At 42.6% G+C, this 16,142-nt stretch overlaps 1 protein-coding gene across 1 annotated transcript in view; it reads left to right on the top strand.

Moving 5' to 3' along the window:
* LOC308085623 (chloride channel protein 2-like) overlaps positions 1–16,142 on the top strand; it is a 202,896-nt gene that overhangs the window by 89,405 nt on the left and 97,349 nt on the right.

Raw genomic sequence — 16,142 nt, 5'->3', positions numbered from 1 at the left:
ATGGGTGCTGTTTGTGTACCAACATAGTCATAACTAAATCCATGAGCTCTTGTTAAAAAATAAATGTTCAACTTACTCTATCTAGATATTAGGCTCGGTGCAAGGCAAAAATAAATTATCCACTGAAACGTCAGTATCTGTATTCTGCCGAAAATAGGATTTGAGTTAAAAATGTTCGCTTTAAAGGTTTAATGACATTCACTTTTACACCACATTCAAAGTCTTTGTCCTGGTCCTTCAAAAGTGTACAAAAAGTTTTAAGTGAAAATTCCATTCCAGTGATCCATGGCAGGTGTTTTTCTCTCACATTTCTAAAGCCTTTTCAACTGCAATGAAAAAAGAAATCTTTGCCTGCGGGTGTCGCTGGTGAGGGATTTTGCCTGTCAATCATCGCCTCTGCTCCGCCCCCCCCCAAAGGAAAGGATAGGGGAGGGGAGGGGCGAGGAGGAGAGTGGGCGGGATTAATCGACTGTGACCTCACTGTCGAAGGGCCAAGCTCAGATTACTTTTCAGCCTAATTATTCAGAAAACCCCAGACCACAGAAAATCCACTGAATGTTCTAAGTTCAGTTTTTTTGGGTGTAATTGAGGTCATAAAACCCCAAATAAAACATTGAAAATAAAAAAAAGTGAAAATGAATGTCATGATACCTTTAAAATATATATATATATTCAAAAGTTTGCAAAAATGTTCACAGATAAGTTCATAGCGCGTCATGCCGCACTATGAGCTTGTATATCTGCTATTTTTTTTTAAATATCCAAATTTAAAATGACACAATGTCACTAATGGAGAGCCCTGAGGGTCACAAGCTCAACGACTTTGTTTAACGCGTCACAGGAGCTTGTGACATAAATGCTTTACTGCAACGTTATGTCTGATGTAGCAACTATGACAGCAGTAATACAAATGGATGCGTTAACTTGGTGTATGTGCATGAGTGTCCTTTCATGAAAGAGTGCGTGTGTGTGTGAGTGAGAGAGTGCAGGGATTGGGGATAAAAGTGTGTATGTGCGCGTACAGTATAAGTGTAAGACCTGCACTTCAGTGTGCATGTGTGCGTGCTCTCTTGCGGGCATCAGAGTATAACAGTGTCTGCAGAGCACTGCGGAACGAAAGTGCTGACTCAACACCAACAGAGATGGAGGTTGTGTGTGTGTGTGTGTGTGGGGGGGGGGGGTAGAGAAAAAGCAGACCGGAAATGGAAAAATGATTGGAGAAAAGCGGAGGAAGGTCAAGGAGAGGAAGGTGTATAAAACTTAGTTCCTGCGAGAAGAGAAAGAGATGCAAGGGTGGGTGTGTGGGTGTGTGTGTGTGTGTGTGTGGGGGGGGGGGGGTTAGAGAAAAAGCAGATCGGAAATGGAAAGATGATTGGAGAAAAGTGGAGAAAGGTCAAGGGGAGGAAGGTGTATACTTGGTGCCAGAGAGAAGAGAAAGAGAGTGTGTGTGTGTGTGTGTGTGTGTGTGTGTGTGTGTGTGTGTGTGGGGGAGAAAATAGGCAATAGTCATGGGGATTGAATGGAATGGCAGAGGTCCCCTCAGCGTTTTAGTCACTTTTTCATCTAGGAAATAAAATCCACCTACTTCTCCCCTGTGTCTACACACACACGCACGCACGCACACACACATTAACCACACACACGTGTACATGTGATCGACCATTATTTTGATCAATGCCACCATCTGTCTTGTGTGTGTATCTGTGTGTGTGCGCGTGTGCACGCCTCTCCACAATATGGGGGTCATGCCACGAGAGAAATCAAAGCATGACTTCATCAGTCCCATTGTTTCCCCTGCTTTTATTGTTTGAATCCCTCATCACATTACAGCCTTTCATCAAGCGGCTGTGTGTTTTATTTGTTGCTTATATCACCCAGGGAGACGCCTGACCTTTTTCCTCATATTCAAAAATATGATTTATCACCGCCAGGCCAAAGGCAGGATGATGGTTTACGTTTTCACCGCTGTGTTTGTTTAGGATATACGACCGTCAAGAAGAGCTATTCCATGAGTGCTGATTTACAGTGCAACAGCACTGGACACTTTTTACTGCATATCACTCTATAGCACAGAGTCTAGAGTAGACCAGTGCTTCGCAAACACTTGGGCCATGGACCCATTTATAACGTTCCCTAATAGTTTTATAATGAACAAATATTTGAGAAATTATATTTTTTCCCCCAGAAATAAAATGTTCAAATAATCCAAAAATAAATGAAATAATCCATGAATTTAAGAAAATGTTTAAGAACTAGCAGATCAAAAGCTTACGTGTTGCATCGCAATGCATTGTGTGATTGTAGATTTGCTATTTTAACAATTCAAGTTGAAGTGTGTTAATTCATAATGTATTTTTGTACGGTCAGGTCCTGGGGGGGGGGACGGACGGACACCAAATGTATCTTTTGGGTCTCACACTGAAAAGCTTGGGAACCCCTGCTCTAGATAACACTATATAATATAATATAAACTACCCCTATCCCTGTTATAAAACTGTAATGCCATACAAATTATTGTGTCACTTTACTCTCCTGGCTGATGTGTACATCAAAGATAGTCATTCAGTGAGTTACTGTACTTGACATTGATTAATTAATTGATTGATTGAATACTTTATCAACAAGCGTGTTAACAGTACAGTGTAGTACAGTCAAAGGCTATGCTAAAAGGAGAACGCAAAAAGCCCCAGGGGTATCAGTAATGCATATAATACTGTACATACAATACAATACATATCGGTAAATATCATCATTTCTCATAAGCTTTCGTCTCTCACATCATTTATATAATATATATTACACAAAATAAATCTGCTTGATTTATTCCTTTTACTGACAAAAAGGGAACAGGGTCAATCATGTCTTGCCCGTGTGCGATCTTACTTTCCCGACTCTTGCCAGAAACATCAAAGCACACATTAAACGTCCCGCCATCAACGTGGGATGAAGAGACTGTGTGTGAGAGTGCGTGTGTAAACCATTACGGCTCATTAAGCAGACATTCTACTGTAGTCATAAGCCATGTGTCACGACCATCGTTATTCGTCTCTAAGGGGCAGAGAGAGAGAGAGAGAGAGAGAGAGATGGATTGAGTGAACACTGTGATCGAGTGTGAGAACATGCTTCTTCGCCCGCTCGCCTGAGACTGGCTGTGCGGAGCATTTACATAACCATCAACACATTTACATTCTATTAGCATAACCCATTCGATCCGGGAATGTGTCTGTGTCATTTTAGATTTATTTGGCTGTTAAAAAATAGCAGAGGCAATAGCAGATCTACAAGCTCATAGCGATGGGGGTCCGCGGACAAATATATCATTTTTGGTGGTCCTTGACATGAAAAAAATTGAGAACCACTGATATAATTGCAACATAAGTAAAAAAAATAAAAATATCTGTAGAATCCCCAGAAGCAAATATTTGAGTGGAAAAAAATGCAGATCTACAAGCTCGTAGCGCGGCACCGAGTGCCGCGCTTTGAGCTTGTAGATCTCCCAAAGAGTAGAATAGCCCAAAGTATAAAATAATAGTAGCTAAAAATCTAAAATGACACAGCCATGCGTTCCCGGATTGAATGTGATAAATAACACATTGACACAACAGAGAGGGATTTGAGGGCAGACTGAAGACGGACGGGTTGGTGGGCGGATAGAGAGGCCGAGGGTATGGAGCGAGTGGAGAGGAATTATTGCAATTTGTCTCGACTGCCTTGTGCGCCCCCACTCCCCACCCGTCCCCGTATAGATCTCTCCCTCTTACCAAAAGAGCTGAGTGGTCTGATTTTTACCATACATTTTAATTAATATACTGTATCTTAACTCTATAACTGCCAAAGACGTTTATAAACGTCTTTGGGCCTTCAGCTATTGCCTGCCAAAGACGTTTAAAAACGTCTTTGAAAAAAAAAAAAAAAAAAAAAAAAAATTCAAAACAATTTTTTTTCTAAAAAGATTCTCTAATTATTTAAGATTGACACCTTTTCGATATTCCAAACCAATAAGGAGATAACAATTCCCAAAGATTTGCTGCTCCATCCACTTCAATGTTAAAATTGAAACGGACAAACAATTCACAATGTTTTTTGGTTTGAAACTACTGGTTTTGAGCTATTTTCAAACATCAAACAACACATGACAACAAGGTCAAATTGACCTCGTTGACATTTGTGAAACCACACCTGAATCTCATCTGTGATTAGAAATTATCTGGGATCAATCATACTGGAGAAAAATATTCTGTGGCTATGCGAAAAGGTACCAAAATCGGTCAAAACCCTGGCAGAGGCTACAGACTTTTTGAAAAAACTCTGGCAGGGTAAGAGTTAATACATAATTAATAGAGCCAGGCATCGAAAAGTCCCTCTGCATGCATGAAGCCACTTAATGTACGCACGCGCTCGCGTGCACACACACACACACACACACACTTACTTGCTTATGGTTGTCCATCGAATCCGATGATGACGTCCACTTATGTCCTTAGCGGTGGGTTCGCAGGTGGCTAAAAAGTCCTATCCTGGAACCACATGTTTTATTGCAGGTAGGGCATGTGTAGGTTGTAGTGGCGGTAGTGGTGATGGCAGTCATGGGTGTGTTCCTCCTGTGTCTCTGTTGTTGCCTTCTGGCAGTCCTGTCCTCCTCCAGCCTGTGAGTTCCTTCGTGGCAGCGCTGCCGCCACGAGTCACGGTCAGCAGCAGCAGTCTCAAGGTCCTCAGGCCTGATCTTGCACTTCTTCAGTGAAGTCTTTAGCTGGTCCTTATACCTCTTCTTCGGCCCCCCTGCCAAGCGCCGGCCGTGGTGTAACTGGCCATACAGCACTCTGCGGGGCAGTCGGTCTTGAGGCATCCGGATCACATGTCCAAGCCAGCGCAGTTGGTGCTGGGTAATTGTGGCCTCGATACTTCGGCAGTTTGTTTTCGCCAGTAACTCGGTATGAGGGACACGATCACGCCAGGTGAGGCCCAGGATGCGCTGTAGGCATCCAATATGGAAGCGCTCCAGGGTCTTGATGTGACGGCTGTATGTGGTCCATGCTTCACAGCTGTAGAGGAGGGTGGTGATGCAGACAGCATTGTAGACAGCAACTTTTGTGTGCAGGTGGAGGTTGTTGTTCTGGAAGACCCGGCGCCGTAGCCTTCCAAAGGCAGCCGACGCCTGCTTGACCCGGTTTTGAATTTCACAGTCGATGCTGCAGTCCTCCGAAAGGATACTGCCCAGGTATTTGAAGGATGGTGTTATTGCTAGTGGCTTGTTGTCGATGGTGAAGACAGGCAGGGTGTGTGGGGTACTGGAGCTCCATTGGCAGACCACTTCTGTCTTGGTGGTGTTGACAGACAGACCCATCCTGCTGTAGGCCCTGACAGCCACATCAAGGATGGTCTGCAGGTCGTGTGGAGAGTGCGCCACCAGAGCGCAGTCATCTGCATACTGCAGCTCGAGGACCCTCTCCATAGAGAGTTTGGTTTTCGCCTGTAGCCTCCTGATATTAAAGAGGTTCCCGTCCAGTCTGAAGTCCACTGCCACCCCACTGCTATCCTCAAGCTCCTCCTGGAGAAGCTGGGTGACACATAGGAGGAAGATGTTAAAGAGCACAGGTGCTAGTACACACCCTTGTCTTACCCCAGTGCGCACAGGGAAAGATGCAGACTCTTGTCCTCCAATGGTCACGCAAGCCATCATCCCATCGTGGAACTGGCGGAGCATGTTTACAAACTTGGCTGGGCAGCCAAACTTGACAAGCACGCTCCACAGCAGCTCCCTGTTCACAGTATCGAAGGCCTTAGAGAGGTCGATAAAGGCCACAAAGAGGTCCTTGTGCTGTTCCCGGCACTTCTCCTGGAGTTGCCGTGTTGTGAAGATCATATCGACCGTACTCCTGTTCTTCCTAAACCCACACTGTGACTCAGGTAGCATCGACTCTGTGACGTTATTGATCAGCCTCTGTAGCATCACCTTGGCCAGTACCTTACCAGCAACAGAGAGCAGAGATATCCCCCTGCTGTTACCACAGATGGACTTGTCACCCTTGTTTTTATAGATGGCGACAATATTGGCGTCCTTCCACTGCAGCACTAGCCAGTGCAAGGACTCTCCATCAGTATGTACTGATGGAGAGTCCTTGTACACAGGTATCCTCCTTCCTTCAGGAGTTCGGCAGGGTTGTTGTCAATGCCAGGGGACTTGTTGTTCTTTAGAGCATGGACGGCTTTTCATACCGAGGGTATGGAGCGAGTGGAGAGGAATTATTGCAATTTGTCTCGACTGCCTTGTGCGCCCCACTCCCCACCCGTCCCCGTATAGATCTCTCCCTCTTACCAAGTTTATGTAAAAGTGGGAAAGAGCTGAGTGGTCTGATTTTTACCATCCATTTTAATTAATATACCGTATCTTAATACATAATTAATAGAGCCAGGCATCGAAAAGTCCCTCTGCATGCATGAAGCCACTTAATGTACGCATGTGTTCGCTCGCGTGCACACACACACACACTTACTTGCTTATGGTTGTCCATCGAATCCGATGATGACACACGCACACGCACACGCACACGCACACGCACACACACACTTAGTGCTTAGTGCCAAGCCACAGAACTAGATGCTTTCTGTAACCAAGGCAACCTAAATTACTCTCAGCTGGTACGTGGGCATGATGTCTCTCGCCAGATAGAGAGAGATGGAGGCAGAGCGGTGGAGGAAGAGAGGAGGTGGAGAGATGGAGGGCAAGAGAGGAAAATATGCAAGGAGAAAGGTATGATTAGTGTGAAGGCAGGAGGACTGGTGCAGTGGGAAACATAATGGAAAGGGGGAGTGGATGGCAGCAGATAAGCACAGAAAGAGAGGTGAAGTCACAGGTTGGAGGGGATGGATGGAGAGCGAGAATGAGCGAGGCATAGAGGAGTGGAGAAATGGAGAGAGTGGTGGGAGAGAGAAGGGGAGAGGATGGAGAGAGGGATAGATAGAGAGATGGAGGGAGGGAGGGAGAGAAGGAGTGGTACCACAGCACTTTGTAAGAGTGAGTCAGAAAGCAACAGGAGTAAATGGGAAGGAGCATGCTGCTTAGTGCTTATTGCATGCCATAAAGAATAAAATTACTGTGTGTGTGTGCGTGTGCGTGTGCGTGCATGCATGCATGCGCGCACTGCAGGGAAAGCTATTAAGTCCTACCAGCAGAGACAGAGCCAAGTAAATTACAGCTCCAAGAGCTCCAAGTATCTACAAAGACAACAAACTGTGTGAAACAGCAGTGGAATCCTTAGTGTGTATTGTAGAGGTAACGGTAAGCAAATTACGTTTCATACAGTGAAGGATTAACTATACGCACATGGACAGTATGGGTGCTGCTGGGTTCGGTGCAGAACATGATTTTTAAAGAGAGAACCTGCTGAGCTATGGGTGGAACAGGACATTTTTTAGAATGTCCTGTTCAAATAATGCATGCCATGCCTTTTGCTACATCTGTATGAATATTGTTATGTATTGTATACTGTCTATTTATGAATCTGTGTTCCATGAACAGGGGGGGCATTGGGTCCCATTTTTATAGTCTTTGGTTTGACCTGGCCGGGGAATTAAACCCCGGCTTACCAATGTCTAGGTGGACACTCTAGGGCAGGGGTCTTCAACAGGGGGTCCGGGACCCCTAGGGGGTCGGCAGAGTTAATACTGGGGGTCCGCCAAATCTTTGTGTGATTATGTTTTTTTTTTTTACCTTAACCACTTGAACCCTAGCATCCCTTTTCTGAGGAGAACTTTAGCCAAAAATAGCAGATCTACAAGCTCACAGCGCCTCACCCTGCGAGGCGTTGTGAGCTTGTAGATCGACTATTTTTGGCAAAGAGGTATACACGAATCCACGGAGCGCTGCCCTGCGCGCAGCCATTGCTCCGCGGACGCGACACCGCAGTAATGGCCGCCTACAGGCAGCTACAGGCAGCGCGTCTGTGGATTCGTCTATAGGTGTAGAGGGAAAAAAGAGCAGACCAAGTAAACAAAAAAGGTTTAATCTTTACACAATATAGAGGGGGTCCCTGCTTCATCTTTCTCTCAGCTAGGGGGTCCTTGGCCTGAAAAGGTTGAAGACCCCTGCTCTAGGGCTAGGCCACAAGGCCACTGAGTTGGTTAGAGGGTGTGCTTTAACCATTATTATTGGCACAACAGAGATGCAGTCAGGAACGAGGCGCAGCCAATCTCCGCAAGCATCGCTGAAGAGCCAATAATAATGGTAAAGCACACCCTCGAGTATAATATTGGGATTATACAACCATTAATATAATATGTTGTGGGGCAATTCACTCTCAAAATAACAACCTCTTATCTCTCTTTTATCATGAAAATACATGGGATCTGACAGAGACAATAACTAGTCCTGTTTACAAGTCTAGATCCATTGAGATGGCTGTGTGCCAGACAACCTTGGCCAAACTGAATCAATACCACACACAGAGAAACACAACTTCACTGTTGGCTCAATGCCGAGTGTTAAAAAAAGACATATTATATCGCAGTATATTGATTGAAAGCCTGCATATCACATCATGACATGCCATACATACATCATTGCATGTCGCACATAAATAATTGCATGTCATACATACAATACATCATTGCACGCCATACAATACAGTGCAACGTGTCAGACAGACGCCCACAGGTGTGTGGGCAACAGAAGGGTCTTCAGGAACACAGATGGATCGTGGGTGAGAACGCAACGCCTGCAGACACGCACACATAATTACACACAGACACAAACTTACATTACAGTCTAAATATACCCATGTTGGAAACCTGTTTCGAATGCATTCTGTTGACTGTGTGAATGCACAGGCATAGTTCTGTGTGTTCGTCTATGTGTGAGTCACAGCCTGTGTGAGCATGTATGTGTCAGACAGCATGTAAAGGTGTTGATTGGTAAATGCGGTTGTCTCACCGCATCTAACTCAATAACTACGTCTGACGTATATATCTCACTACACCTCCATCCGTGACAGTCGTCATGCCGCCTCTCGTGACGTCTGGCAGTCCATGCCAGACTTACATCTTCACTCTTTTTTTTACCCCTTTTTTCACGACAATTTAGTCGATATGCCAATTGATTCCTCCCCACAAACATGTTCTGTGTGTTGTCACTGATTGTTGTTGTATTCTACTGGCTCACCTGCCAGTGAGGAGTGAGGGGTCTTCAACGTTTTCAGGCCAAGGACCCCCTAGCTGAGAGAGAGATGAAGCAGGGGCCCCCTCTACAGTATATTGTATAAAATTGTGTTTCAGATTAGATTTTTTCCCCCCTCTACACTATACCTCTTTGCCAAAAATAGCAGATCTACAAGCTCTGTGAGCTTGTGTTGTGAGTTCTACTCAGAAAAGGGATGCTAGGGTTCAAGTGGTTAAGGTAAAAAAAAGAAAAAATCATATCACACAAAGATTTGGCGGCCCCCCTGTAGTAACTCTGAGGACCCCCTAGGGGTCCCGGACCCCCCCTGTTGAAGACCCCTGACGTAGAGCCTTCGTCCTACTCCTCCCGCCCAACACTAACTGGTAACAGGTGCCGTCCCAGCCTGCAGGAGTGTAACGACAAATATCACCCTCCCCCGCCCGGCTTCCCTCCCCCTGAACACGGGCCTATTGTGTTCAAATAGACAAACACAATCGTACTAAAGGCGCTTTTGCTAGGAAAACATCAAATAACATTACACAGGAAGAAGTAATGGGTTATAAAAACATCCCATGAAGCTGTTTTCCGTACATTTCATGTCCTCTGTGGTCCTCTCTCTGGATGGAACGAGGTAATTGCAAGCAACGGTTTACACCTGGGATTCCAACCCTGGTCTCCGAACGTGGGAGACCAAACATCTATGGCTCAGCCAAGAGACATGTTGGGCTTTACACGCTTCCTAATAGACACCAGGGGGATTTTTTCAAAGGAATAGTAGAGGGAGAGACCACCTCCATACCACTGCAGAGTACTAGACCCTGGGGAAACCCTCGGTCAATTAAGTAAATAATGGTTTAACCCATTAAGACCGATGAGAAGCATCTGTGTCATTTTCAGATTTGAGCTAAAAAGCATTATTTTACACTTTGGCTATTCCAAAATAGCAGATCTACAAGCTGCGCTATGAGCTTGTAGATCTGCTATTTTTGAAAAATCGTGAAAATGTGTGTAAAACTTTGAATATATATATTTTTAAAGCGAACATTTGTAACTCAAATCTTTGCTTCTGGGGGTCCCTGGAACAAAATATTTTGAGATGGGGGTCCGCGGCCAAATACATATCATTTTTGGGGGTCCTTGACATGAAAAAGTTTGAGAACCACTGATATAGTAACATAAGTTTTCATCAAAAAACTGTTTAGAAGACATTTTGTAGAATCGGCCTCAGGTCTTAATGGGTTAAGAGGTTAACATACTCTACCATATAGATTTGTTAAAATGATGTTATCTTTTGTGTGATAAAACAAACCGGCTGTCCCTGACAGCTTCATTGGTGCATCTTACTTAATCTATTAAGCAATCGTTTAGTCAGCTCCCTTTTTACCTTGGTTCCTCGTCACTATTAAATCAAACCCATCTTACAGCCTACACAGGGCTACTTACTTCATCACTACCTTTTTTGGGGTAAAAATACAAGTTCTCTGTTCCTTCTGCCTGGAATGAACTTAAAAAAAACTCAAGAAACTGTAAGAGTTTATTAACTTTAGATGGTTTTGTAGTTGCAGGCATGCTAAAGGATAATATGGACGAATGTCTGTGTTTTATTGATTTAATTAATGTGACCTCTCTTCAGCAAACTTGTGCATTTCTTATGTTCTTTTCTCTCTGTATCTTGCATAGCCTATGAGTCTTTTTTTAACAGCTGACATTTTGGCCAGGTCTTACTCAAAAAAGAGATCTCTGATCTCTAGTGACTACCTGGTAAACTATAGGTCAAATAAATATTCGGCAAAGGATTGTGGCTTTAAGAAATGATAGGGAAAAACGACATACGTACATCTCAATGCCCAATAGGATGTGAGCCGGTTCAAGAAATACCTAGTGGACTTGAACGGAGATTTCCACACACTAAATAGCCTCCGTTAAAAGGATGTTTATTTTCTGATGCTTTGACGTTTTGAGCACACGGTTTTCCTCAGACTTCTTTGAAGTCATTTGAAGTCTGAGGAAGAGCCGTGTGCTCAAAATGTCACAACATCAGAATAAAGACAGCCTTTTAATGGGAGCTGTGTGTATGTGTGCAAGAACAATCAACACAAAGCATATTTAAGATCGAGGACTCGAAAGGCAAGCATGCCAACTACATCTAGACAGCTAGTGTCAGAGACGGGGATGCCTTTCCAGCTGAATCCCAGGGCCATTAGTTTGGTTCAGTCCAAATGTCTTTGTTTTGCAATATATCGCCCAAAAATAAATGACACCTTTCATCCGATGGATTTCCATCAGCTCTGGTAAACTGCTAAACTTAAACATCTTTTAAACAATATTGCAAGAATGGATTACTGTTGGTTGAATGATCACTATATGCTTTTTTTTGTGACATTGCTTGGTTAGATGTACTCAATATATAACACAATCATAATCAATATACTACAGTCATAATTTGCATAACAAATACTTGTATCAGTGACTATGGCTTTTGATATTTCCTAGAAGTGAGAAATGCTCAGCTAGAGTGATCTTTTCTACCAGATAGATGAAGGCCTCTGTCTGAATTAAAAAAACTATGTTTTGGACTAGAGATGCGTGGACCACGGTTATATCCACGGTGGAGTTGGTCTTCATATTGGTTTCTGGATTAACCCATTAAGACCTGGAACGCATCTGTGCCACTTTTTTTATTTGAGCTAAAAAGCATTATTTAACACTTTGGCTATTCAAAAATAGCAGATCTACAAGCTCATAGCGCGGCACCGAGTGCCGCGCTACGAGCTTGTAGATCTGCTATTTTTGAAAAATCGTGAACATGTGTGCAAATCTTTGAATTTATATAATTTTTAAGCGAACATTTTTAACTCAAATATTTGCTTCTGGGGGGTCCCTGGAACAACATATTTTGAGATGGGGGTCGGCGGCCAAATACATATCATTTTGGGGGTCCTTGACATGAAAAAGTATGAGAACCACTGATATAGAAACATAGGTTTTTCAGAAAACTATTAGGATTTAGAAGACATTTGTAGGATCGGCTTCAGGTCTTAATGGGTTAAATTGAATCTTTGCGGATTGTGAACATAAATCAAAGTAGAACGAGGGAGGAATGAGGGGAAGAGAATTTTGGAGGATGCAGAAGGAGGAAGGGAAGCGTTAATTATTCATTCAGATGATCAGTGGGTTTGGTAGCAAAATGCAAACAGAAACATGTGTTTGTAAATGACAAGGCAAGGCAAGTTTATTTGTTTAGCACATTTCAAGGCTATTTAAACTGCTTTACTCGAAACGTTAAGAGCATTAACCCATTAAGACCTTATGCCGATTCTAGAAATGTCTTCTAAATACCAACAGTATTCTGAGAAACGTATGTTTCTATATCAGTGGTTCTCAAACTTTTTCATGGCAATGACCCTCAAAATGATATGTATTTGACCGCGGACCCCCATCTCAAAATATGTTGTTCCAGGGACCCCCCAGAAGCAAAGATTTGAGTTAAAATGTTCGCTTTAAAATAATATGTATTCAAAGATTTGCACACATGTTCACGATTTTTCATAAATAGCAGATCTACAAGCTTGTAGCGCGGCACTCGGTGCCGCGCTATGAGCTTGTATATCTGCTATTTTTTTATAGCCAAAGTGTAAAATAATGCTTTTTAGCTCAAATCCAAAAGTGACACAGTTGCGTTCCAGGGGTTAAGACGAGCATTAAGCTTGGAACACATTATAAATGGACTTTTGAATACAATTAGAAAAATATTTTTAATTGTTAAGAGAATATAAAATAAGCAAAATTAAGAATTGAGAATACAGTTACAGTGCAGCTCAAGAATATGAGTTTTTGAAATATGTTTTAGTGTCATTTATTTCAAGGGAATGGTACAAACGTAACGAACTCTGCAATCTCTCAAACCATACGGCCCAATGTGAAATTGTACTTTAAAGAAGTTATTCAGTTAAACTTTAAAAAGATTTGAGGGCTTTGGTGACACGCAGTCTGAAGACCGAATACATTCATCTTTCTCTCCCATGTTGAACAGAAAAAAACCCAGACTTGACAGATTTGAGAAGGGATCTAATGATGATAACATGAGATGGGACAGGGACAGGGAGTTTTAACCCATTGATACCTGGAACGCATCTGTGTCACTTTAGATGTCTTTGGCTATTCAAAAATAGCAGATATACAAGCTCATAGCGCGGCACCGAGTGCCGCGCTATGAACTTGTAGATCTGCTATTTTTGAAAAATCGTGAAAAAAAAATGTTTCGATTTTTTCCCAAAAACTGTTAGGATTTTGATTTTTTTTAAAGAATCGCCTCAGGTCTTAAAGGGTTAAGGGATTTACTGATAATAACATGAGATGGGACAGGGACAGGGAGTTCTGAAAGATTTAATTGGACAAAATGAACGTTCCAACAGGCTCATTAGCAGTGAGGATTACGTCCAAGAGGTAGATTACAGGGTCCCCACGGTCATGAAATTCCTGGAAATATTTTGAAATTAGAAAAAGCTTTTTCCAGTCCTAGAAAAGGTTTGGAATTTATCAAGGGTTCTGGAAAGATATTTGGCTATGCATTGTTTTTAGCTATTGATTTTGTTAAATAAAAATCATTGAGTAACATTACACGAAATATGTAACGTAAGTAGTTTTTCGCCGAACGGGCTGCGTGATTGCAGCCTAATGTATACTGGACGTGACACAAATAACAGAGCTACAAGCTCACAACGTGATGCGTCAGCATGATGCGTAGTTAGTAAATTTGGCACGAAATTTGGAATGGAATTATACCATTCAAAAAAATGTTTTGCTACACTGCCTGTCTTTGGGCATTGTACATAGGAGTAAGAGACTCATTATTGCGCTGAATTATTGTTATATAGGCCTGGAAATTGGGTTAAATATTCTGGAAAAGTTTTGGAAATTCATTGGTAAAAAATTTGTGGGAACCCTGAGATTAACATAACACTGTTGTGTTACAAAGTTACAACCTGTTTTACATAGGAGAGACGGAGTGTGTGTGTGTGTGTGTGTGTGTGTGTGTGTGTGTGTGTGTGTGTGTGTGTGTGTGTGTGTGTGTGTGTGTGTGTGTGTGTGTGTGTGTGTGTGTGTGTGTGTGTGTGTGTGTGTGTGTGTGTGTGTACGCGAGGGGACCCCCCCCCCCACTGTTCTCATAGCAGGAGAAGGGAGTACATGCTGTACAACCCTGGAATGAGAGAGACGAAGATGAAGTTGAGCAGAAGAATACGTCCCTGTATACCACCATTTGATTAATGTGTTTTCTACTGGCAATTAGTTTTAATTGACGTGTGTGTGTGTGTGCGTGCGTGTGGCGTGTGCGCACGAGCGTCTCTTCTTTATGAAAAAGGTTTCATAAAGAAGAGTCTTGAAAACAAACAGTAAATGAGAGTACTTTTTTCTTTCTTTTTTTCAGTAACAGGACATTTGTCGGCAAGCAGTCCTTAATCCTGTTTTTCTTTTTTTTTTATAGTAACAGGACATTTGTCGGCAAGCAGTCCTTAATCCTGTTTTTCTTTTTTTTATAGTAACAGGACATTTGTCGGCAAGCAGTCCTTAATCCTGTTTTTCTTTTTTTTTTGTAATCTAGTTTAAGATAACTGTAGCTCAAAAGAGACTATGCAAAAAAATCACTTTCACCGACTGAGGGTTTGGGGAATGACATACATAAGTTGCCCATGAGATTGTAGGTTGAAGATACTGATATGTTGTGGAGTCAGCAAAAAGCATAAATAGGGAGGCTGTTCGTGCAATACGGCCTTGTCAAGAAAAAATGTACCAATGTTCCAATAATAATCATTCTGCTTAAAAAAAAAAATCTCAAATGACTCAAATTCAAATTCTCCATCTTCCTGTTGCTCTAAGGTGAGTACAGTCAAATTCATCCTGCGTATGGGCATTTGTGTGTGTGTGCGTGCGTGTGTGTTTGCTCTGTAGTGCTTCCACATGTCTTCACTTAATTCTAAATGTACCAACAAAAGTTTCACTGTATAGTCCCCTGGCCTTCAACCTTGTGCTTGCAATTTGCTACACTTGCGCTGCTTTGTTATGTTGTGTGTATTTGTATTTATTTATTCGATTTTTACTTCTATGGAGGCAGCTACTGTATGTTGTCGTTGTCGGGCAGAAACCTTTCATGTCCAACACCCACAGATAGACTTAACCAACTTTCAACCTGGTGTCCCTAAAATTAAAAAAATAATTAAAACAAATGGCTGGCCTACAAGCTCACAAGCTCATCGCGATGTGACACGTTGTGAGCTTGTAGATTTTTCATTTTCAACAACTATTGCACTTCACTATAATGCCACAAAGTAATACAATTGGGTATTAAGTTATGGGGGGAAAAAACAACAACATACACAGATGAATGAAGGTTTCTGCCTGACAGTGGCGATACTGTACATGTGTGCAGCATTTTAATGCAAGATATACGTTTAAGTACAACATCGTATCCTCTTAGCCCAGTGGTTCTCATAGTGGATTCCAGGGACTCACTGGGTTCCTATAGTGGGGTCTAAATTGACCCTTTCAAGTCTGTAACTCTGACAGTGTACAAATGGAACCAAATGGACCCTAACGGGTCCATTTGGTCCCATTTGTACACTGTCAGAGTTAATGAAAGACCTTGAAACTTAAACGTTTGAGAACCATTGCTCTAGCCCCATTGTACTGTGGGTATATATATATATGTCCTAACATGATAACACTTCCCTGTGCAGCTGGTTGTGACATTGTGTTTTTTTCTTTCTTTACAATTCACCTAACATAATGTGCAGTTATGTCGTCCTAACCTGACATCAGGCCCCACCGGATATGGTTAGCACTGACGGCTACAAGGAAAAGGTCATATTTCAGAAGTGTGCTTAAAAAAAGTTCCATTAGAGGACTTGGGCCCCACCTTGGGTTTTGTGAGTTCTGCTTCCTTTCTAAATCACTGAAATTGGTTGTGTCGCCCTGAGTACTGATTTCGCTC

The sequence above is a fragment of the Gymnoscopelus braueri genome, assembly GCF_963280865.1.
Source record: "Gymnoscopelus braueri genome assembly, chromosome: 5".
Lineage (NCBI taxonomy): Eukaryota > Metazoa > Chordata > Actinopteri > Myctophiformes > Myctophidae > Gymnoscopelus > Gymnoscopelus braueri.
Note: the sequence above shows the minus strand (reverse complement) of the source record. Positions and strands in the feature narration are given on the sequence as shown.